General features: G+C 34.0%; 1 long non-coding RNA gene across 2 annotated transcripts; it reads right to left on the bottom strand.

Annotated features, from left to right (window-relative positions):
- Positions 1 to 15,044: 15,044 nt before the first annotated feature.
- Positions 15,045 to 24,324, bottom strand: LOC105783951 (uncharacterized). 2 transcript variants are annotated; one of them, XR_001130287.2, is made up of 5 exons: positions 24,146 to 24,324; positions 22,397 to 22,572; positions 20,589 to 20,714; positions 20,444 to 20,502; positions 15,045 to 15,231 (listed from the first exon to the last, which is right to left on the bottom strand). It is a non-coding gene; the product is annotated as an uncharacterized LOC105783951 (long non-coding RNA). The 2 variants fall into 2 exon arrangements; XR_008192873.1 differs by lacking the exon at positions 15,045 to 15,231 and having other exon boundaries at positions 20,269 to 20,502; positions 24,146 to 24,323.
- Between the last annotated feature and the right edge of the window lie 899 nt (positions 24,325 to 25,223).

Below are 25,223 nucleotides of genomic sequence, written 5' to 3'. Positions count from 1 at the left end.
AGGATCGCATTTTAAATTTTTTTCAAATTTTGGGTACTAAGACATTAAACAATTGATTCGGTACCAATTTTGGGCGTTACGAGGGTGCTAACCCTTCCTCGTGCGTAACTGACTCCCGAACCTATTTTTTTAAAATTCGCAGACCTAAATTTTTTTTCAATGTGATCCGATCACACCTCAATAAAAGATCAGTGGCAACTCCCATTTTTGTTTTTAAAATTTGATCCACGTTTTGTTTTCAAAAAAAGTGGTTTCGACAATGGGGATAGACACTGGCGTTTTATGGGTTTTATGGGGTTCCTGAGGTGCGACATAAAGAGGAGGGGTGGGAGGTGTTACAAAATTTGGGGAGAAACCAAACTCTTCCTTGAATGGTATGTGGGGATTTCAATAAAATTTTGTACTTGCTTGAAAAGAAAGGTGGCGTCCTAAGAGATGAGAGAAGAATGGAGAGTTCTCAAAGGTTATTGGAAGATTGTCAATTGGTGGATGTTGGTTTTTTCGGAAATCAAATTACTTGGGAAATAGGAAACCTACTTGAAACGAATATTCGTTAAAGGTTGGATTGGGGGTAGCAAATGCAAAATGGTTGGATCTTTTTCCTAACTTCTCTATTTTCCATTTACCACATACTATGTCTGATCATTGTATTTTGTTGATTAAAATTGAACAAAAGAATTTAGTTAAAAATCGGGGACACTTCATGTTTGAGTCTTGGTGGATGTTAGATGAGTCTTGCGAAGAGGAAATAAAGAGAATTTGGAAGGAAAATGTAGGTATGATGTTGGAAAAACTTGAGGTGTTAGCAAAAGGTTTAAAGGGGTGGGGAAGAAAGATTAAACAAAAAAGGAAAAAAGTTTCAAAGGGTCTAAATGAAAAATTGGAATATCTTCTTGGAGGGGATAGAGATGATAAATTGTTGGTTGAAATTATAGACTTGAAAATTCATTTAAATATGGAGATAGACAAGGAGGCATATTGGGAGAAGAGAGCCCGAGTAAACTAGTTACAATTGGGAGATAGAAACACCAAACTCTTTCATAGTTGTGCCTCTCAAAGGAGATGAACAAATTGTATCCATAGGTTACAAAATGGGAATGGGGATGAGGCCCAAATTGAATGTGATGTGGAAATATTTGTGAGAGATTATTTTAACGATCTTTTTACTTTAAGGGGGATAGAGAATTTAGGGTACATTATGTCTGGGGTGAAGCGTAGCATAACAACCAATATGAATCAAATGCTGTTGACAAACTACATTTATGACGAGGTGGTTAAAGTATTGAAAGGTATGGGACCAACGATGGCTATTCGGTAGGTTTTTTTTTTCAAAAATATTGGCACATTGTTGGTGATGAAGTTAGTTCTTTTTGTCTGAATGTGCTAAATGGAGGTACGTCCTTAGATTCCATCAATTTGACAAATATAGTTCTAATACCAAAAATTGCTCAGCCTATGAACTTGAGTAACTTAGGCCTATAAGCCTGTGCACAGTTTTATATAAGATTATGTCAAAGATAGTTACAAATCATTTCCAACAAGTGTTAGACTTATGTATAGGTGAGTCCCATAGTGCTTTTGTTCCAGGTCATCTGATTACTGATACTGTCCTTTTAGCTTTTGAATTTCTTCATGCTCCAAAACAAAAAAGAATAGGACGAATAGGCTCACAAGCGCTCGAACTAGACATGAGCAAGGCGTACGGCAGAGTTGAATGGGGTTTCTTACAGCAGATGATGTTAAAAATAGGGTTCGATAGTGTTGGGGTGGACTTCATAATGAATTGCATTAGTACAGTCTTGTATTCAATTGTGCTTAATGGGAAAGAAGGGTAGAGGTTCATGCCTTCTAGAGGATTGAGACAAAGAGACCCTTTAAGTCCTTTATTTTTTTTATTTTGTAGTGAGGGTTTATCCTCTTTAATAAGATTGGCAAGGGAGAAAGGTAAACTGAAAAGAGTTATAGTTAGTCGACGAGGACCAATTATCACTCATCCTTTGTTTGTCGATGATTGTATTATTTATGGTGAGGTATCGTAAAAGAGGGGTAAATGTGCTATAAAACATTCTGAAATAGCATGAGGAAGCTTCAGGCCAGTGCGTGAATTTTGACAAGTCTACAACTTTCTATACTACAAATACTATGCCTAGAGAAAAAGAGCTAGCGACACAGATCCTTAATATCCAAAATTCTACCAATCCGGAAAAATATTTAGGACTTACTAATATGATTGGTAGGGGGAAAAGGAAGCTTTCCAATTGCTTAAAGATAGTTTGCAGAGTAAAATTGAGTGCTGGAGTACAAGGCAGTTGTCTCAAGGTGGAAAAGAGATTTTTATAAAATCGATCTTACAAGCTATTCCGTCTTATGCAATGACTTGTTTTTTGCTTCCAAAATCTTTTTGCCAAGAAATGGAGAGTATTATTGCAAAATTCTAGTGGTAGAAAGGGCATGGGAGGTGGCATACATTGGAGTGAATGGCAAAATTTGTACGAATTGAAGGAAAATGGAGGTATGGGTTTTAGATGTATATCACATTTTACCTTGTCATTACTTGCTAAACAAGGTTAGAGACTTATGAATTATCTAGATTCTTTATTATCTCACACGTTGAAGGTGAAATATTTTCTAGGTTCAGATTTTTTAAAAGTCGAGTTAAGGATTATACCTTCTTATACCTAGAAAAGAGCGTTTGAGCCACCAAACGTATAGTGTTTGAAGGATTGTGTTGGAGAGTTGGTACTGGAACAAAAATTCCAATTAAATACTCTGCTTGGGTGCTTGGTTTGGTCGATTTCAAAATTGTAAGAAATGACAATATATCAGAAACTATGATGGCGGCAGATTTAATTCATGCTGATTCAAGACAATGGAATAATGAGCTCATCAAATGTACCTTTAGTGAGTCTGATGCAAGCAGAATTTTGTCTATCCCTTTGCCGGAGACCCCACATGATGATTTTTTGGTCTGGAGAGGAGAACCCACAAGATATTTCTCAATACGTAGTGTTTACAAGTAGCTTTTAAAAAGTGTTACTACTATGAATAAATTACAAACCCAAGCCAATTACAGACATTTTTACAAGAAGATTTGGGATCTAAATTTTCCTTAAAAATTAAAAGTTACAGTTTGGAGATGCTTAAAAAATTATATCCCTAGTCTTAGTAATCTACACCACAAAAGATTGCTAATACAACAGCATGTCCAAAATATGGAGGAGAGGTGGAATCCAAATAGCATGTATTTAGAGATTGTCCTGCAACAAAAGATCAATGGGAATGGTTGAATGTTACATGGCCAAATGAGCTACAAATTATGGTATTCATAGAGTGGATTACCTGGCTAATTGCGAATAATCATTCTTGGTAGTGTCGTATCATTACATGTGCGATATAGGTGCTATGAACTGATAGAAATAAATGGGTTCATGAAAGACAAAAAAGATAGGGGGCTAAAATTACAAAATATGTGAAAGATTATGCTATGGAAGTGGATGGGTTAGAGGAAGCATTACCTAAGTCAACTCTGAAGAAGGGGTTCTAGAAACCGCCAGTATATTCAATGGCCAAAATTAATGTGGACACAACATATAAAAGGCATGAAAATAAATCCTGTTTAGGCATAGTTATAAGGGATTCAAATGGCAGTGTGGTAGGTATAAGAAAAGTAAAAAATAATAACGTACCTTCATTGATTATAGCAGAAGCGTTGGCCTCTATCCAAAGGATGTAACTGGGACTAGATCTGGGTCTCTAGAATGTGGAGATTGAAGGAGACTTTTTAACAGTCATAAAAAAAGCTGTAGAAAAAAATAGAAGATAAATTAGAAATTCATGCACTAGTCAGATATCGTTTATGGTTGCATGTTAGTAAGTACAGAAATGAAGAAATTCAAAAGGAGAAATACAAAATAAGTGTGAATGAAACAAATGAATATTCTGATATTCTTGGTTGATTTGATCACTACATTAGTAGGTCTTATATACAAAAGGAAGACTAACTGCTGCTAACAAACTCTACTAACAGACTATTAGTTTGTATAACAAATTACTTAACAACCTATCTTATCCTATACTTAACATTCATCCAACTTTTCAATAGGTAAAACCCGAAGCAAATGACGAAATTGAGTAAACAACGAAACAAACAGGGGCTTCATGAAAATATTCGCAACCTGATCACAAGTAGAGGTGCTCATGGGCCGGGCGGCCCGGCCCGGCCCGATAGCCCTTCGAAATATGGGAGGGTTTGGGTAAAATATAGGCCGAAATATGGGCTTGGGCAAAAAATGAGGCCCGATTAAAAACGGGCAGGCCTTGACACCACTTTTTGGCCAGGCTTACTGCTTACCGAATATAATAAATATTTTTATTTTTTAAAAATTTTTTTAATTTTAAAATAATTTTAAAATACTTTTAAAATAGTATTTTAAAATTAAAAAAAATTTAAATTTTTTTAAAATACTTTTTTAAAGTTTTTTAATTTTAAAATATTTTTAAAATATTTTTTTTAATTTTTGTTTTAATTTTTAAAATAAATTTTTGGTATTTATTTAAAAAAAGGGCCGGGCCGGGCCGGGCCGGGCCGGGTCGGGCCCGAGCTTATGAATTTTTTCCCGGGCCGGGCCTGGGCAAAATTCTAAGCCCATATTTAGGGCCGGGCCGGGCCGAGCCTAGGACCCGGGCCGAAATTTTTTCTGGGCCCGGCCCGGCCCATGAGCACTTCTAATCACAGGCGGGCACCTCACCAACAACGAGTGACCCTTTAGCTACCTTTTCACGAACAAAAAATATGTCAAGCTTAACATGTTTGAACGTGGAATGTAAGATCGGATTAGCAGCAACAGCTACAGCACCAGAATTGTCACACTAAAAAATAGGTGAATCAATAAAAGGAACTTGTAACTCTGTTAGCAAAGAGACTAACCACGTAACATCACTGGTGGCTGCAGCCAAACTTCGATATTCAGCCTCAGCTATGGACCAAAAAACAACTTGTTACTTTTTCGAGCACCATGAAACAAGTGTACTTCCAAAATACACACAATATCCTATCGTGGAGCGATAATCATCAAAATCCAAGCCCCAGTTGGCATCAGCATATCCAACAAGGGATAGTCTGTCAGACGGTGAAAAATAAACCCATGATCAATAGTACCATATAAATACCGTAAAAAAATTTTAAAGCCAACAGATGTACTGTAGTGGGTGCATACATAAACTGACACACATGATTCACAGCATAAGTAATATCTAGTCGAGTTAGGACCACATATTGAAGAGCACCAGCCAAACTACGATATTCTGTAAGATCAGCAAGACGAGTACCCTCATCTTTGGTCAATGTCGACGAACCTACCATTGGTGTGTGGACACTTTTTGCAGAGGTCAAAGAACTTATGTCAATAATATCCCTGATGTACTTGCATTTGCATAAATGAAGATTTCCAGTGGAGGATCGAATGACTTCAATGCCTAAGAAGTAGTGAAGGTCTCCCATATCCTTCAAAGAAAACTCTTTATCTAAAAGCTTAACAAAGCTACTTATACTATCAGCCACACTTCCCCGTTATAATAATATCATCCACATAAACAATAACATAAATTACTGATTCAGACATTACGCTAACAAACAAAGGTGTATCAGATTTGGACACAAAAAAACCATTAGAAACAGGATACCTTTTCAATTTATCAAACTACGCACAGGGAGCTTGCCTCAGCCCATATAGTGCCTTTTTCAAACAACACACCAAGTTCTCACCATTTGGACCAAACTGAACATACCTCGGAGGTTGTTACATGAATACTTCGTCAGAGAGATCACCATTTAAAAAACCATTATTGGCATCGACCTGGCAAAGTTACCAACCACGAGAGACAACAACTGATAGTATGGTTCGAATAGTAGCCAGTTTGACCACGGGACTGAATGTTTCCTTGAAATCACAACCAGGAATTTGTGAGCACCCCTTTGCGACCAACCGGGCTTTACGTCAAGAAATAGTCCCATCAGGATTTTTTTTTACCTTAAAGAGCCACTTACACCTGATTATTTTTTGTCCTTGAGAGAGAGAGAAAAGTTCTTTAGTGGAGTTTGCCATAAGAGTATCAAACTCAGCTTGAACTGATGGTCGCCATTCTAGATTTGCAAGAGCTTCTTCAACCGTACGAGGCTCATAGCCAATAGCATCAACAAACAGGGCTTTGGGCTTAAAAATCCCAGCCTTGGACCTGGTAACCATAGTATGAATGTTGCCCAACAGAATAGACATTGAAACAGAAGGAACTATGTCCAGAGCAGATGAACTACCCGCAGTTGTCGAGGTTGAGAGTCAGGATTCTCCATGAGCAAACCTCAACTCATCCATTGAACCACCTGTTGTGGACTGCATAGGAATACCAAGAGGAGAAGATGAAAGGCTAGTGGTCCTTGCGACTGTTGGAGTAGAAGAATGGAAATCAGACTTGACAATAGGAACATATGTAGAAACTCGCAAACTAGTTTGACCATTGTCCATGATAGGCCATGAGAACAAGAACCATCATTCATTAAAAACAACATGACGAGAAACAATGATCTTACCATCCGGTGTAAGACAATTATAACCTTTATGTTGAGAACTGTACCCCAAAAATGTACACGGCTAAGACCAAAAATCCAACTTGTGATGTGTAAACGGTCGTAGATAGGGAAAAAAACAGCACCCAAACAACCTTAGGTAATCATATGTCGGCTCACGACCATGAAGAACCTAATATAGAGACTTCCCTTCTAGAACTGAAGTAGGGAGACGATTTATGAGATTAATAGCACTACTAAAGGCATAACCCCAGTAGTCCATGGGTAGATTGGCTTGAGCAAAGAGAGTAAGACCAGTCTCAACAATGTGCCTATGCTTCCGCTCAGCATCTCCGTTCTGTTCATATGTATGCGGGCAAGATAAACTATGAAATATCCTAAGATTAGTCAATATCAATGTGAAAGCACAATATTCTGCTCCCCAATCACTTTGAAAATTCTTAATATCTTTCCCAAACTGAGTCTTGACCATTTTCTGAAACTGGAGAAAACACTCAACTGCCTAAGACTTACGTTGGACAAGATAAATCCACTTAAACCGACTACACATGTCAATGAGCGACACATAATACATGTTAGAACCACATACAATCGATGTTGGTCCCCATAAGTCAGAGACAACCAATTCAAACAAATCTTTATACTCAGTAGTAGAATGTGAAAAGGGTAGTTTATGAGATTTCCCCTTTTGACATGCAATATAAACATTATCAAGGCACTTTTTATTTGAAACAATTTTACACTTATCAAGAACAAGTTTAACAGTGGAGGCAGACGGATGACCAAGTCTACAGTGCCACAAGGTAAAAACATCACCACCATTAGTATGCAGTTAAAATTTAGTGTTGTGGACCGAAGGAGCATGAAACGTCGAAGCCGGGGTTACTAGAGAAAAATAGTAGAGCTCGTCATGAGTATGGCCCCGTAACAAAATTTCTTGAGTCGGGATGTCCTTAACAACACAATAAGATGGATGAAATTCAAAAAACACATTATTTTCCTTAGCAAACTGACAGACAGATAACAGATTCTTCCGTATATTCGGATCACACAAGACATTAGACAGATGAAGCATCTTACTTGTTGTAGATAAAATAGAATTCCCAATACACGATATTTTCGTAGGAGACTCATCACTCATGAGAAGAGAAGATGTACCTGAGTAAGGTGTGGACTCATGCAAAGCAGTGGCCCCACGACAGACATGGTGTGTAGCCCCTGAATCAGGACACCAAGATGTGGTCCCTATAGGCATAGGAACATAAGAGTTATTATCAAAGTTAGACCCATAGTAAGTTGTATTGGCGTTGGATCTCGAGGTGGTTAAAAACCAGAGACATTAAAATCAAGAATACGCGGCAACCCCACGCACAGTGAAGCGTCACAATCATGAACATAGGCCCTTGGTTTAGCTCACCATGGCACACCTTGATTTTGGACAACATTATTACTAATGGGCTCAAGCCCAACCAGATTTGCATTTGGCCCATTAGGCTAACCATTCAGCTCATTAATATGGGTACCATTAGAACTTGTATTGCTCAGCCTGCCATATTGCCCAAGACCATGGCTTGAAATATGCGACCTAGACCCACCAGAATGACCAAAAACACGTAGGCCAAATTGATGACCCATATCGCTCGACCCAAAAGGATTACCAACGTTATGCGGCCTACACCTAAGACCTGATCCAAGCGGCATAAAAGTGGTCCCACCTTCATGACCTGTAGTAGCAATATTAGTAAATTGAAAGAGTTAGAAACCCTAGCCGCGTGATAATGAGGCAGAGGAAATTGACTTGGCATCTGTCCCCAAGAAGGACCAAAAGGAAATGTAACAGCTTGGTTTTAGTTAAACCGGAACAGTGGTTACGGAACCACAAATTTGAGTTTAGAAAATTATTTTAATATTATTTTTGGTATTTATAGCATGTGATTATATATATGTGAAAGTTTCGTAAAAAAAATTTACAGTTTGAATGCTTAATTCGGTAAAAAGGACTAAATCGCGTAAAGCGTAAAAGTTGTGTTTTATAAGCTAAAGGTGTCTAATAGCTATAGAACATTAAAGTAAAGGTCCTTAAGTGGTAAATTGACCATCAATGAGATAGTGGAAGATGTTGGCATGGCAATTGTGTAATTATTAAAGTTTATAAAGGTTAATTAAGTAAAATAGTAATTAATATTAAAAAAAATTATCATCATCTTCCATTATCATCTTCCACCGATTTTTAGAAGGGAAAGAAGCCATTTTTTTTGCTAAACATTTGGCCAATCTTGTAAGCTCAATTAGGTATGCGTTTTTGTCCCGTTTTTTATAATTTCTATGTTTTTGAGATCGTTACTCCGTGTTCTAGCTAGCCCATGCCCTAATTTTTGAATTGGTTGATGAATTTGTGAGTTACCATTGATGATAGCTTGATTTTTTTGAATGTTGATGATGGAAAATGAATAATTATTGATAGATTAATATGTTTTATAAAGTGATTTTTGACAAAAATGTCAAATAGGGATTAAATTGTGAAATATGCAAATTGAGTGGTTGAAATGTGAAATAAATGAAATTTTTGGGCTGCTAGGGGCACTATGGTAATTCAACCAAGCATGGGTCTTGTTTAATTTTATGAATTTTGTGTATTTGTGAAATAGGGACTAAATTGTAAGAAATGTAAAATTTTAGGGCCAAAGTGCAAATTGTCTTAAATATGTGTTTTTGGACTCAATTGAATGATTATGTGATTATATGAGTTAATTTTGAATACATATAGATCAAGAAAAGAGGAATCTGGAATTAGATCGGGGGAAAGGCAAAATTATCGAGTAATCGATCCGATTCGTCAACTCCGAGTACAAGGTAAGTTCGTCTGTAAATAATGCAACATCACATTATGATGCATTTAATGTTTTCATATAGCATGAATTGTATAATTGCTTTGTGAATTCGCTTGATGATGTTCCAATATCGATTTGAGATTTTGTGTAAGACCATAGTTGGGCTATTGGCATCGATACGAGATCTCCATGTAAGACCATGTCTAGGACATGGCATTGGTACAATATATTATGTACGAGTTTTCTCGAGTATCCTTACTATTCCAAGTGGTTCAACGGGTAATCCAAAGATTATGTCAAAGAAAAGAAAAGGTATGATCATGTTGAAAGGATACAGATATGTACGAAAAATTCATGAGTAATGAACTCGATGCATATTGGACATTTTGGCAAGAATGTAAATGAGTAAGTCATTCTTATGAGAATGATCTTGTGATGACCTTGTGATTATAAGTCTATACATATGAGGTATAAATATGTAGTAAATTTTATTGATGATTGTGTGAGGCTTTTAGGCCAAATTAAATTGAGACATGATATGTTTAAGTCTTTGTTGTTGATGTATAGGTGAAATTGGCCAATGAATGGCATGTAAATATATGATAATGATTAGCTATTGGAATAGCTAGTTATGGATATGCTTTGGTGTTATTTGTGTCGAAATAAATGTTAATACAAAGAAATCATGAAAGAGTAAAATTTGCAATAAAACGGTTTTGGATAGCAGCAGTTGTATAAATTTTAAAAATCACCAAAAATTGTGAGAATCGCATTAGAGGTTGAATAAGATAATAAATTAAAGCTTATTGAGTCTAGTTTCACATAGAAGAAATGGTGTAAGCAAAAGAATCTCATATTATGAGATATTTGAATTTTTGTGAGATAAGGCCAGAATGATTTCGGAATCCCCTGTTCTGACTTTGGAAAATCATTAAAAATTTTATAAAAAGAATTATGGGTTAGAATTTATATGATTAAAATTATTAATGAGTCTATTTTCAATAAAAAGAAACAATAACATCATCTGAATCCTGTACTAAGAGATAATTAATTTTTAGAGAAGAAAGATCGAAACTGTTAGACAGCAGAACAGGGATGACATTGAAGAATTAACTGTATTTATTGGCTAAACCAAAAATTCTGAAAATTTTATGGTAAGAAGATATGTGAGTCTAGTTTCGGAAAAATTATGTAGATCTTAATTTGAAGTTCTGTAGCGCAAGATATAAATAATTTAGTGACAATGACTTGAGTAGACAGCTTGATGTGAAATGAGTAAATAGTGGAACTATGTGTAATTATGATTGTATTATCTTGAAAACATATTGTGAGGATTGGTAAAAGCGTGTTAACAGATTGCTTATTATTTACATATCAACTTACTAAGCTATATAGTTTACCCCCTTTCTTTCTTTTTCCTATAGTGTCATAGATACTAGCTCGGGTTGGAGATCGTCGGAGATTCTATCACACTATCAAGCTATTGATCGGTATCAACGTATTCAAGTACTTTAAGTTTATGGCATGAATAAGGGCTCGGTCATTTTGTGTATGAGTTATTATGTTTTGGCCAAATGTTTTGGCTTGTAATGGTTAAAGGTTTGATTTATGTGTAGTCACATAACTTGGCTTATATTGGCTAATTGGTTGTAAGCCTATGTATATATATTACTTATATGTCAAAGTTTGGTGATGTGAGTTGTGTTTGCATGATACATGATGAGTTATGGGACCCTCATTTGTTGATGATGTCATAAGCAAAGAGTTACACGGGCTGAGGACACGGGCGTGTCCCGAGCCATATGTACGTGTGATCCTCCAAAACATGAAAATTTTCTTAGTGTTCCAAAGTTTTTGATTTAGTTTTGAACCACTTCCAACTTATGTTTAGGGCCTCGTAAGCCATTATAAGGGACAGTATGCATGTGTATAAATAGTTTTAAATTGAATGAAATTTAATGGCCCAGTTTTGTATGGTTGCTTGTGTTAAGACCGGTAATGCCTCATATCCTGTCTTGGCGTCGGACACGGGTAAGGGGTGTTACAAGAAATGCCACCAGAGCCACCTTTAAAGGCCTAATGGGCTACCTAGATCCACCGAATGAGAGCAGACCACCATGTGCGAACGACCACCACCCAGGTTCACTAAAACGAACATCTCGCACCACGGTCGGAGCAGAGAAGCCACCGTACTCTCGATCAAAGTAATAATAACAATGTTGCACTAAGTGACCATAATGTCCATAGATTTGGCATTGAATCTGGAGCTAAAACCTTTGCCCAAGAGTAGATGAAGACGAATGACCACCACGCACGGTGGCAACCACCAGGGTCGACGAAGTAGACTCAACAAGATTCATAAGAAACGACGATTCAGTTGCCACACGATTTTAGCGGTTCCCAAATTCTAGAAGAGCATCGACAAGTTTTTGTAGTGGAAGAGACTCGGTCGAGAATGATGCAGGAGTTAAAATAGTATCAAACTTCGATGAGATTCCGACAAGTATTATTTCCACCTTCTCCACCTCGAAAACTGCAGATCCAGAGGCCTCAAGAAGGGCACAAGTATTTTTTATTTTCGCTATATAATCTTTGACTGACATGGTTCCTTTCTTGATTGAATGAAGGTCGTGCCGGATTTGAGATATTTTTGCTCCAGTAGCAGCAGTAAAAAAGTGATTGGCCGTGCTCCAAACGTCACAAGCAGATTTCGCTGATGTAAAACAAGACAACAGAGGAGAACTAATAGTAGAGAGAAGCCAATAAGCAAGAAGCTTATCTTGCTGGAGGAAAACAAAAGCATCAGGATTTGGAGTGAGAACGCCGTCCGGAGAGGAGATGAATCGAGGCGGAGCAGGTAACGTCCCTTCTAAATATCCGAGTAACTTGTATCCCTCAACTATTAACTGTACATGCTGCTACCATTGTACGAAACTACATTCATCCAATTCCACCGTGTCATGCCTAGGAAAAGTCTGAACCAATCGAACGCCAGAGAGTGCAGGACTCCCACGATCAGCAGCAGTAGAGTCAGCGGAATTTGTCATGGACGCAGTGAGAAGAACCTCCAAGAACGTTAGGCGACTGATACCATGTTAGTAAGTACAGAAATGAAGAAATTCAAAAGGAGAAATACAAAATAAATGTGAATGAAACAAATGGATATTCTGATATTCTTGGTTGATTTGATCAGTACATTAGTAGGTCTTACATACAAAAGGAAGACTAACTGCTATTAACAAACTCTACTAACAGACTATTAGTTTGTATAACAAATTGCTTAACAACCTATCTTATCCTATACTTAACATTGCAAGATGGGTTCCGTATTTGTCAACTTAAGCATGGTTTTTGGGATATCAACAGAGTGGCATATATGTTGGCCACAGAAAGACTTCAAAAAAGGGAACATTGGGACATGAGGATTGCTTTACCTGAGAATATAGCAATGGAGGTGGAGAAGGATCGAAGGGGGGTCTCTGCACACTAGGCCAATGAGTGTCAAAGAAGAAAGCTTGAAGCATGAGAATCGAAGAGAGGAAAGAAGAGCAGATTAAAGGTTGGGAAAAATTAAAAGGAAAGTATTTAATTATGATGTTTATGATTTTTAACATCTGCTTGTTCAGGAGTCGAGGAAGTTTAATGATATGTTGTCTTTAATAGACCCTAGAGCATACTTCTTTTGTTTTTGTTGGATTGGGCCTTGTCTGTTGGGGTTTTGTTATTTTTCTGTTTTGGGCTTTATGCATTGGGGCTTTGTTTTTTTTTTTTGTTAATTTTGTTTTGTCTGTGTTTTGGACATTTATGTTTGGGTTTCTTATTTCCAATAAAATCCTGCTGAAAATTTATTCAAAAACAATGGGTGGATGATAATTAAGATTTAACCATGAAATAAGGTAAAAGTAGACGTGACGTATAAAAAGGAAGGCCATCATTCCACGTGTCCACAGGTAAAATCTCTAGATGTTACTATTATAGATATAACTATACCATATTCAAAATCATCCAATAGAAAGGGCATAGTTGGAGAAAATATAAAACAATGCATATACTAACACGAGTAAAAACTTAACGAACTAAATAACCTCAAGTTTGGCTTTTACAATAAATCTTGAACAATAACTTTTTTTGGTATAACTGTCTTTTTATTTAAAGTGTGAGTATAAAATATTGTTTGGACCAAAAGTAATATTTAAGTCAAATTGTTTTAATAATATTAATTGCTAAAATGAATTTTGTTAAAATACTTTTAAAAAATTACTACTACTTCTTCCAACCATTTATTCATTTAGACAAACTATTTTTAATTTCGATTGAGATTAATTCAATTTCAAATTAAATAATTACTACTAAATTTCGGAAAGATCAAAGGTATATATACTTCAAATGTTTAAAATATATTAACAATTGTCAACAATCTCTTAGCCTAATAGTAAGAGTATTATGTTGTAGGAATGAAAACTTGGAAAAAAACACAATCAACCTTATTCTTTGCCCCCAGTTATAAAAAAACCCATTAACAATTATTTACTTTTTTTTCTCTATCTAAGGCTCCCCTCATATGAGTGATGAGTTTGACTCTAGTGAGATGGTGGTAGTGAGAATAATTACGATTACAATGAGCTTAAATTTAGTAATATGATTTTTTTTATTTAAATGCAGTTGTAGCAATGAAATGAGAATAGACAAATATTATTAAAGATATTATGAATTGAAAATGTGTGTACATATATTAATATATAATAAATTATCAAAATTTATTTTAAATGTAATAAAAAATTATATTTATATTTATGCTATTTATAATTAAAAATATTAATACTATATTTATATTAAAAGTTAAATTATTAAAAACATGATTATATCAAATTATATATTTATACTTCCTATTATTTTTTTAACAAATACTTATTATTATTTAAAGCTTTGACTGAGTTGGTGTCACCTTCAACCAGGTCCCAACTCAGTTGTGAAATTACCAAAAGCTCAATATTTATATAAAGTAACAAATCTAAATTTGCAGGTATTCCCCTCATTTCACATATAATTTAGAAAATACATGTAACCTTTCCAATATGGCCTAAACGTTAAACCTGAATTCGGAAGATTACATTAGTCACCAAGATGACCCAATTAGCTATCAAAATTTTATAAACTGTCAATTTAAAATATTTGTTTATTTTAGAAGTAAACTTAGTTAAATACCGATTCATTTATTACTCAAGATTTTTAATTATAGTTTAACAACAAAAAAGTGATATCTATTTATGTTTTTAATAAAAACCGAGAATCATGCAAACTAATTTATATTCATAATTCGATATCCTTAAATTAAATTAAATGACATGCAAGCTAAAAAAAACTCAAATCTTATATCTTATGCCACAATTCAAATTAAAATAATACAATATCTAAATATTAAAAATCTCAAATAAAGAACCTAAAATATTTCAATAGATAAAACTATAACACGCCAAACTCGATCCCTGGGAAGGACCCAAGTATGATGTGCCACTACATAGAAATCATCCATATTTAAAATTGTTTCTAGCGAAATTTTTTTATAATTTGCAGTGTTTGAATTAAACCTTTAATAAAATATTATAATAAAGTATTAGCCAAATGACGTATAAACTTCAATAAGATAATTTTATTAAAACATTGTTTAACAATCATAAATTTCAATCACAATTCCATCTCAAAATACAAATAGACACCACCCCCCATATGCCATGCATAGTACAAATAAACAGATGTCTCACAGCAGCAGATATCCTCTAGTGTAGTCCTTCAAAAAGTCTTCATTCAACAGTAGGCCTAAGAAGAAAAAAAGTAATAGGGTAAGTTCAAAAGAACTTAGTGAGTTCCTTAGAGATCTTAAGCAGGTAAGTTCAAAAGAACTTAGTGAGTTCCTTAGAGATCTTAAGCAGAATACAAATAACACAATCCAATCTTTCAAAGGAATCACTCAACATTTCAGAGTACGCCCAAAGGCGTATACAAAACTTAGACAGACTCGGTACGCCAATGGCGTGTCACATAGGCGAATACTATACGCCAATACAACAAAACTCAGACATTCCATTTTCATACTAGCCACATACCCAAAATTCAAAGTTAGATTCATATCAGATGTTTCTGCTTCATTTATATACATTTTCTCCTTATAGCTCCTAATTTAGAATCATCCAGTAGCATGTTCAGTTGTGTTATGTCAATCCGGACTGCAATATATATTTGCCCTACCGGAGGCTACACAACGTGTTTCCTTTAACTCCATTTCTGTAGATCATTTCATATAATATCATTCATTTCAGAAGCAAATGGTAGTGGCTTAACATGAAAATGACCCATACTTCTTTCCCCAGACATATAGAACTCAAACTAATAACTTTAGACAGACAACCATTATTCACACACACATACATTGATAATCCTTAATAGAGTAAGAATACTTAACTTACAATATTATAAAATAAAAATAATCACAACACATGGAATTAAGAAGGAATTCATCAGAAAATAACAAGGTCTAAATAGCAGGTCCTTCGCCTTTGTCACTCAGACCTTCTATAATATCTTGAGCTAAGAATAATATTATTTAAACATATCAAATTACTATTTCATCGGATTTAAACATGCATGCACGAAACATTAACACTTAGCCCAAAACCAAAAAGTTTCCTTCCATACCAGTCTGAAACTTATACATGCAGAATTGAAAACACGTAAATAACCTTAAAAATTACCTAGTGTTCATCAATAATTACCAGATAACTATGGAAAACATATAAGTTGGCTGACTACAACGAACCCAATTTCAAATAGGTTTTCTGGACTTTAGTTTTCCAAAAAATGCAAAGAAGATCAAGGAGGAAGATGAACACAAATAAAACGCAAAATATTTTCGGTGAAGGCACAGCTATCCTTATATACTTAATCACGGAGAAAAGGTTTAGTGAAAAAATCAAATAATTCCACTAACACTATTGATTCTCGTGATTAAGTGTGCATATAAGAAATTAAGTATTTTCATCTACGATAGCTTAGTTCCATTTTAACCAAGTCTCAATTTAACTAACTAAATTTTCTTATTTAATAATAAACAAATCCATTAACAATAAATCAAGCGAGTTCGACAAAGCATTTGGGTGGCATACAATTAGCGGAAGAGTCCGCCAAACCACAGATCTTCACCATTCTAAGAGTTCACCAAATGACACATTCAAAGAATTCTATACTTAACCAAAAAAAAATTACTTACTCATCTCTTACACTTAATTCACCAAAATACTCTAAACAATAATAAGAGACCAGGACCTTGCCAGGCGGGCTGTTACAACCCTCCCCCACTTAAAAATTTTCGTCCTCGAAATTCATACTTAAAAAATAACTGAAGATATTGCTCTTTCATTTGGCTTTCTCTTTCTCATGTAACTTCTTCTTTATTATGATTTCTCCATAAAAATTTCACTAACGAAATTCTCTTGTTTCTTAGTTTATTGATCTCTCTTGCTAATATACAAATAGACTCTTCTTCATAAGACAAGTTCGGTTCAACCTCTACCTCTTCAATCTGCACAACATGATCTAGATTTAATCTATATCTTCTCAGCATAAATACATGAAACACATTGTGAATCTTTGACAACTCAAGAGGCAAGTTCAATCTATAAGCTATAGGTCCTACTTTCTCTAAAACTTTATAAAGGCCCTACAAATCTCAGACTCAATTTTCCTTTCTGACCAAACCTGATGATCTTCCAATGAGAAACTTTCAAAAATACCTTATCACAAACTTCAAAAGAAATTTCTCTTCTCTTCAAATCTACATATGCTTTCTGACGATCTTAAATATCTTTTAAATTACTACGAATAACAAAGACTTTTTCTTCAGTTTCACACACCAACTCAGGATGCTTTAACTTTCTTTTATTGAGCTCCATTCAACATGTAGGTGTTTTACACTTTTTTCCATATAAAGCTTCAAAGGGAGACATTTTCAAACTAGTATGAAAATTGTTGTTGTAAGCAAACTCAACCAAAGGAACATATCTTTCTCAGTTCATTCCAAAATCAATTACAAAACTTCTTAACATATCCTCCAAGACTTGAATAACTCTTTCAGATTGGCCATCAGTTTGAGGATAAAATGCAATACTAAATTACAATTTAGTTCCCAAATATTTTTGTAAATGATTCTAGAATCTCGAAGTAAACCTTGGGTCTCTATATGAAATTATGGAAGATAAAATTCCATGTAGGCGTATTATCTCAACAATATAAAGCTCAGTTGACTTCTCTAAAGAATAAGTAATATTTACAAGTAGAAAATAAGCTGACTTAGTAAACCTATCTACTATCACCAATACAAAATTTATCCTTGAAGAACTAAAGGGTAACCAGATACAAAATCCATGGTAATTGTAACACCCTCGACTTGACCTGATTCACTAAGAAGATCCTTCAATAATTCGCCACAAAGGCTTTTCTTTCATAATTCACGGCAAAGGCTTTTCTTTCATAATTCACCGCAAAGGCTTTTCTTTTATGGCATGTTTACGATATGGATTTGCCTACACTTACGTTACATGAAGTTTGCCCATTATCCTCTTAGGACACACAGGGAACCTCATTGGGTAATAATCATCATTTACTTCTTTTCAGAGAGAGTCATGGTCATGGACTTTCCATTTCAGAGTTCATGTTTAAAGTCATGACGAACTCCTTTTAACAACTCTGAGGTGAACAAACACAGACCCACTTTACAGACTCTTCATACACTCACGTTTTAAACTCAATTTATAGCCCCTTCATTCACTTGCTACATATATTCCAAGCGTACATACATAACCATACTTTAAGATCACATTATTTATACACCATTCATCATATACTTGAACCTATCAATTTCCATATAAGATATACATACTATTCTCAGCAAACAATCACACATTCACAGATATCAGATCTCTTTGTATGAACAATGTACATGCAAGAGTCAGCATAAAGACTCACCTAATAACCATAGTTAGTAGCTTGAACTTCAGATTCAACATCCAACAAGAAACTGCAATAACCATTGTTTATAAAATATAAGAACACTATTAAAACTCATTTGAGTAAGTTTTACCATCATCTAAATCCTAGATAACTTCCATACAAAGTCTTACTTCTTCATCTTACTGTTCACACATAAAACAGACTTACTCTTTCAGAAGTTAACATGCAAGACTATAATACTTACCCAGGATATGAAACAACCCTATTCATGAACTTAGATCCTTAGTTTCAGCTTGGCAATAGAGATCTATTCTCAGCTCCAAGAAAATAACCATGACATGTTGAATAGAAGAAAGAAGAAAAACCCTCTTTTCCTTGAACCCAAATCAATATGTGTATGTATAACCCATGTTCTTATAGTGGAACTTGACACGTCTCACAATCTTTCCAATTTGCCTTATAAATGGTTTACAACTATAAAGAAATGTATACGAGAATCCAATAATTATATATATATGGTTCATCCCTTTTTTCCAATCTTAACCACCCTGTTAGAATGTAATTAGCACTGTAACTAAACAAACTTGGCAATACCTTTGGCGACAATCTAATATACCCAAAATCCTTAATACTCTTACTAATCTCCTCTTCTTAATGACCCAACACATGTTGAGAACAATTCTTTCAATAATCTAACGTCTACTATGCGCGTGATATATACGCCAAAAGTATTAATTGGATGGATAGCATTACGCCACTCAGATTACTTCTGGTTTACTTGCCAAACTCAAAACCCGCCAAAACTAGGTGTTACAGTAATTCTATCCCACTTCAATTCTAGTAATTCCAAAATATACAACTTATCTAAGGGAATTTGATGTTTTGCCTTAACTTTTTGAAAAGTCAAACAAGTTGAGACATACTTTGCAATTTCTCTCTTCATACTAGGCCACTAATATGAGCTATTCAGATCTCTATACATTTTAATACTCCCAATGAGTGAAAAAGATCACTGATGAGCTTCTCTTAGCAACTTTTTCCTCAATTCATTCCCATCTGGTACAAACATCCTTCCCATGAATCTCAAGTCACCATTTTACCCAGACTAAAATTTGCTGCTTTGCCAGGTATCATTCGTTGCTTTAAATAATTCACACTAAACATCTTTCATTTGTTCTTCTAATATATGTGAAAGATAAGTTGGCTTCACAACTAATTCTGCCAGTAAAAATCCATTACCAGACATACTTATTTTTACTCAGAGATAATATGTTGCTACAGTCTTTCTACTCAAAACATCTGCTAACACATTTGCCTTCCCTGAATGATACTCAATAATTAGATCATAATCTTTCAACGGTTCTAACTAGAGGTATTCATGAACTGGGCCAGGCCTAAACAAAATTCAGGCTCGTTATCTAGGCCTAGACCAGGCCCAACCCAAAATATAAGCCTGAAAATTTATCTAAGCCCGACTCAAAATATATTAGTTAAGCTCGAACCCAACCCTCCCATATTATTATTTTTAGATTATTTTATGAAATAAACAATTTTTAAAATATAATATATTAAATACCCTTAAAAATATAAAACAAATATTAAAATAACAAACAATTTAAAAACGATATTAAAATAATTCTTAAAACAATACACAAATTGAAAATACAATAAAAAGTGGTTATATTAAGATAGTAACAAGTTCAACTAAAATAGTAAGAAAATTAATAACAAAACAAAAGTTGTACAATATCCAAATAATATTAAAACCACAAGAAAATAATATGAAAAATGACAACGGAACAATATAATAAATAGTTGTGAAACAACAATAAAACATCACTAAACAACATCTAAACAACACCAAATAGCATTAAACAACAACAAAAATAGCACAAAAAAAGTAGCAAAACAACATCAAAACAACACCAAAAATCTGCAAAATGTAATCAACCAATCAGCATATTTAATTTTATAACAATCTACAAATCATAAGCTAAATTAAATTGTCAACAATTACGAAGGTAACCTAAAAAGCAATCGGAATAACATCGTCCTCATCGTCATCATCATTCTTGCAACCGATTTCTAACATGAAATAAGAATAAATGATTAGATAATCAAATTGATAAAGTGTTATAAAATTATAACAATAAAACGAGAATAATAATTACCCGTTGAAAATCTCTTAGCTCGCATCTAATCATCAAAGCAAATAGCGGCTTGAATCATTTTTGGCTTTAGTGAACTCCTTAAAGGTGTGATAACTTTCTTACACATGCTAAAAGCCGACTTGGAAGCTACAGTTGATATTGGAATTGCCAAAAGATCACGAGCCAATAGTGAAAACTCATTATATCGAACTGAACTTTTGCTCCAATAATCCAAAACATCTAATTGACTATTCAACTCAAGCTTCGATTTTTTCAAATAAATGTCCAACTATGACTTTTCACTCTTAGAGCTAGATTCATTTAAGTACCGTTTATAATAATCACTCTCATCATAATCTCCCCCAAAATCAACATTATTAACATTGTATTGATGCAAACTAGAACCAACAGGATTATTATCCGGAACATTAGAACTCCCGACCAAAGAGGAATACGTGGATTTGAATTTCTTAACATACTCATCAAACAAGAGCCTATGATTGCTAAGAATAGTTTCCAAAAAATCTGAAGCATGAATACCATAGAGTGTATTAAAGCAATACTGCACATAATTTAACTTATATCGAGGATCTAAAATTGCAGCACATGACAAGACCAACGAACACTTAGCCAAATATTTATTAAATTTCTTTTGCATTTGCTTAACCATTGAAGTTAAAAAAGTGAATGAGGACTTTTAATTGTATCAAGCAAGAACTTGTGAACCTTCCAAACTCATCTAAAATAAAAATTAGTAGTTGGATAATTAGAATTGGAAAAAACACAAGTCATGTCATAAAAGACTTTCAAAAATTTGCAAATAGCAACATTTCTCCACTCCTTATTAGAAAGTACAAATATATGATCATATTTATCCCGTTGGCCCCAATAATCTAGCACATCTTTATAGTAAAGAGAAGATTCAAGCATCAAATAAGTAAAATTCCATCTCACATACATATCTTGACACAACTTTTTGGTCACATTCAAATTAAAACTTGTCGGCCACATCAAAAAATCATTTCCTATGAATTCCTGACTTTTTTATGTACTTAATTCAATTTCGAATCTTACCAACAACATCATCAACAAGTTCTAAACTAGTTTTAACTATAAGATTCAATATATGTGCACAACATCTAACTTGAAAAAAAGCACCATCGCACAAAAGAGCTCGATTAGCACGAAAACGATTTTTAAGATAAAAAACCATAACATCATTATAAGAAGCATTATCCAAAGTGAAGCTAAATTTTCTTTTGTCTATGCCCCATTGAGATTAACATAAAACAAGTTCATTCGCTATGTTCAAACCATCATACGGAGGAAATAAAACTCTAAACCTTATTATTCTCTTTTGTAGCTTCCAATCTTTGTCAACCCAATAAGCAGTAATGCAAATATATTCATCATTAGTATACTCCGAATTCTAATTATCAGAAGTTAGAGAAATTAAACCAAGTGCTTTAGTCAACTCTTCTTTAACCTGATCTCTCTCTTTTGCATAATACATTAGGACATCCCTAGCAGCTGTATATCTACTTGTATTCTTAAAATTAAGACTAGCAATACTCATCATGGATCTAAATCTCAATTTTTCAACTATCCTAAATGAATGCTTGCCACACACAAAAAAAGTAGAAACAACTCGACGACACTTATTAGCATCAAACTTGTAGTTTTTTTTATAGATAGACCACCTTCTAAGGATGGTTGAGTGGCTATGGTGTATTGATTGATGTCTTTATTAACTTTTTTCAAACAATTATTTAGATGACGTCTTAAATGAGAGGTTCCACTAGAAGATTTAGCAAAGAATATACTCTTACAATGATTACATTGTGCCTTCAATTCGTCTTTGTTCTCACATTTAAGCTTTGTCATTTCATCCCACATCTTTGAAGTGGTAGACTTTTAACGTTTGAGAGAACTTTCATATTTATTAAACCCATCGTCCATAGGTATAGGAGTGTTCGAACTAGCCATAGTCATAAAAATTCAATTCCTGAAATCCAAATAAACCAAAAGATTATATAACTGTTCAACAATTGTAGTTTCCATCCTAGTTGTAAACAGAATGATTGAGAAAAAAATATTGACAATGAAAGCTCAGCCTTATTATATAAACAATCGTTTACCATCTATAAAAAAACCCTTATCAAATTAGTTTACTAATTAATAAAATTAAATTATAAAAATAACTACTCTTACATAAATTTTCTTTTACTAGTTAATAAAAAGTATTAACAGACTATATATTTTAAATAACAAAAAGTATGGGTGCCATTGTCGTCTTGACCACACAAAAAGTATTAGTAAACAAACACTTTAGAGACAAAGTCTATTTGTACCAAGTGCAAAAGACTATCAACAAACTGTTTTTTAAATAACAAAAATAGCCTTAAAAGTAGTAAATCAGCATCAACTAGTAGAATTAAAAGGAAATGAAGATTGGATCAATTTCCCCACAAAACAAAATTCAATATTTTGGAAACCTAAAACTTGGTACTTGATCTGTTGATATCTTTTGTTTATCACAAGATTCTATTAGTCATCTATGATCTATCTGTATAGAATAGATGATGAGGATGCTCATAGAGAAAGGGTGGTTTCTTTTACGTCTGGTTTCATTTTATACCCACAAAACTACCTGAATCTATTTGTTTTAAGTACAAGGAAACGTTTACTAGTTCCAGACCAATCTTTACAGTACTAGTGCAGCTCATGCACTACACCATCAAACAAAACTAAGACATCATAATAGAACACTACCATTACAATTATAAAGTAAAATGAAGCAAGTTATAGAACCATATGCATGTGTCTATACAACAAAATGAAATGCTCAAACAAGTTATTTCCATGGCCTTCAATTCTCTAGGGGGATGGATTTGAAGGAACTATATATTGCAGACCTGAAATTTCACTAGGTTGCATGATTTAGAACAAAAATAAGGCACTAAATCTTGGAGGAAAAAATGAACACCTAATAAGCTCTTGTTTGAGGAGAAGAGATTCTTATAAACATGGAAAAAAGTTGAGATGGATCCACTCCCACTTTTGCAAATTTAATAGGAACAATGTGAAGATTACTTAAAGCTTAGTTCTTTTTTTACTTGAATCAATATCATGCAAACATCATGTATTGATAAGTGCATATCAGACTCAAAAAAACATAATGTTTATGCACATATAAAAAATGGTACTTATACCATGTTTACTAACACATCACGTGCATGTATATATGTGCATGATTGAACTTTTCCCACATACATTAACAGAGGAAATGCAATTTGTGTTTTGGATAATCATTTTTCATATTAATTTATGCTTTACATTACAAAGATCGAAAATACTTGCTGCAACATGCTTACATCAAAATTCATTTCTATTTTATACCCATCAAACATTAATGCAATTGAAAAAAAAAAAAGAATCCACATTGTTACCGCAACACCATTATTTCTTTTCACTATGAACAGAAGCCAATGATCTAAAAAGAAATCATTTATTTAGCCTTAATCTTAAAACAATTCGTAGAAACAGTTTTGACTTGTTCATTTAAGGAGATTTTTTACCTGAGTCGGCTTATGAAATCAAGTGGGCGTCGGCGACAGAGGAAATAGGTGGGAGCCTGGAGGTGGAGGTGGTGAGCGGCATCGATGGACAGGGGGAGGGGTATTAGGGATTTCAGTTTTGAAATTGGGATTTGGGAATAAGAGAGAAGGGGGCACTGAAAGTGGAAACTAAAGTTAAAATTTTTAAATAGTTAAAAGAATAATTAAAACATTTAGTATATAATTTGGGCCGGGTCCGGGCCAAAAAAATCTTACTTAAGGTTCGGTCCATTTTTTAAATATGCCTCGTTTTTTGCTCAAGTTTATTTTTTGGGTTTATATTTTTGTCCAAATCCTCCCATTTTTCGAGCAGACTTTCAAGCCAAATCGAGTGGTCTAGCCCATGAATAGGTCTAGTTCCTAATCATCTTCTTTGGCGCAAATTCAGATCCTTTTAAGTCATCAAATACTTCAAACTTTTCTGATCAAAGAATACATGACATTTCTCTCTATATGAATAATGCATCCATATCTTTAATGCTAAAACCACTACTATTAATTTCAAATCATGAGTTGGATAGTTTCTCCAATGAAGTTTAAGCTAACGAGATGCATAAGTTATAACATTACCCTTCTACAAAAGTACACATCCCATCCTATTCAAAGATGAGTCAGTTTGATTTGGGAGACAAAATTAATTTCAACAATGGCAAAAAAATATTATGCAAAGGAGATGAAAAGGAAATGGAGAAAAAATAGGGAGAGACAACAAAATTTCTGTTTGATTTGGGAAAAAGAAAATTCAAATGTTATTAGGAAAAGTGCTAAATGCTTAGGGTTTTCAAACTTTGAGTGTCGTTTAGTAATTTCCCCTAGTCTGTCGAAATTAAAAGGTAATGGAATTAGGTAAGGGGTGACTTGAACTTGGGTAAGAAAAGGGAGATTAGGTGCATTAACCATTAAACTACTACTCATTTCTTGTTTACTTTCTGCAATATTAATTATTTTAGTATGGTCTTTTATCCTAGTTTGCTGAAAATAAAAGAAAAAAATGAGAGAAAAGACTTGAACCTAAGAAAAGCACTAATTACCTAATCAT

This window comes from Gossypium raimondii, chromosome 13, assembly GCF_025698545.1.
Source record: "Gossypium raimondii isolate GPD5lz chromosome 13, ASM2569854v1, whole genome shotgun sequence".
NCBI lineage: Eukaryota > Viridiplantae > Streptophyta > Magnoliopsida > Malvales > Malvaceae > Gossypium > Gossypium raimondii.
Note: the sequence above shows the minus strand (reverse complement) of the source record. Positions and strands in the feature narration are given on the sequence as shown.